The sequence below is a fragment of the Bombina bombina genome, chromosome 2 (genome assembly GCF_027579735.1).
Source record: "Bombina bombina isolate aBomBom1 chromosome 2, aBomBom1.pri, whole genome shotgun sequence".
Classification (NCBI taxonomy): domain Eukaryota; kingdom Metazoa; phylum Chordata; class Amphibia; order Anura; family Bombinatoridae; genus Bombina; species Bombina bombina.
In genome coordinates, this window is record NC_069500.1 from 817,787,126 (window position 1) to 817,788,783 (window position 1,658).

A 1,658-nucleotide genomic window follows, 5' to 3' on the forward strand; every position below is an offset into this window, starting at 1 on the left:
TGAGGAATAGTTGAATGCCCCTTTAATATATTATCACCACTATCAACCCCTTGGTTAGTCCCATCTAGTTCCCTTAAATATTAAATAACATGTTCTTGCAAATGTTAGTACATTTCTTATTTAGTAAAGCTCCACCTTAAAATAAACTATTTTATTTCATATATATATATTGAAAAATTCGTCTCGGTTCTGATTGATTGGGATTTTTCGAATTTCTGTTTGGATCGATTCGAATTTTGCAAAATTTGAATGAATTTGTTTCGGATTTATTCGGATTCGAATAAATTCGGCTGAATTCGGTTCGGTTCGGTTCCGAAATTTGGAATTTCGGTATGTGTTAGGTGGGATATGCTGTGTATTAGACTAGTATTATGTACTGTATATTAGGCGTAACCCATAGCAGAGTGATATAACCTAAAACCTAATATACTGTACAATACTAGTGTAATACACGGCCATCCAAATCTACCGAATAAAGTCAGTAGTTAAGAGCTTTATGGGCTAACACCGGAATATAAAGCTCTTAACTACAGTACTACAAACTAAGTAAACTAACACCCATAAACTACCTATGAACCACTAAACCGAGGCCCCCCCACATCGCAAACACTATCATAAAATTATTTAACCCCTAATCTGCCGACCGGACACCGCCGCCACCTACATTATAGCTATGAACCCCTAATCTGCTGCCCCTAACATCGCCGACACCTACATTATAGTTATTAACCCCTAATCTGCCCCCCCCAACGTCGCCGCCACCTAACTACAAGTATTAACCCCTAATATGCCGACCGGACCTCGCCACCACTATAATAAATGTATTAACCCCTAAACCACCGCACTCCCGCCTCGCAAACACTATAATAAATTTTATTAACCCCTAATCTGCCCCCTCCAACGTCGCTGCAACCTAACTACAAGTATTAACCCCTAATCTGCCGACCGGACATCGCCGCCCTGATAATAAATATATTAACCCCTAAACTGCCGCACTCCCGCCTCGCAAACACTATAATACATTTTATTAACCCTTAATCTGGCCTCCCTAACATCGCCGCCACCTACCTACAATAATTAACCCCTAATCTCCAGCCCCCAGCTTTGCCGCTACTATAATAAAGTTATTAACCCCTAAACCTAAGTCTAACCCTAACCCTAACACGCCCCTAACATAAATATAATTTAAATAAAACGAAATAAATTTACTATAATTAAATAAATGAATCCTATTTAAAACTAAATACTTACCTAGAAAATAAACCCTAATATAGCTACAATATAACTAATAGTTACATTGTAGCTATTTTAGGATGTATATTTATTTTACAGGCAACTTTGTATTTATTTTAACTAGGTACAATAGTTATTAAATAGTTATTAACTATTTAATAACTACTTAGCTAAAATAAATACAAATTTACCTGTAAAATAAATCCTAACCTAAGTTACAAATACACCTAACACTACACTATCATTAAATTAATTAAATAAATTAATCCTATTTAAAACTAAATACTTACCTGTAAAATAAACCCTAATATAGCTACAATATAACTAATAGTTACATTGTAGCTATTTTAGGATTTATATTTATTTTACAGGCAACTTTGTATTTATTTTAACTAGGTACAATAGCTTTTAAATAGTTATTAACT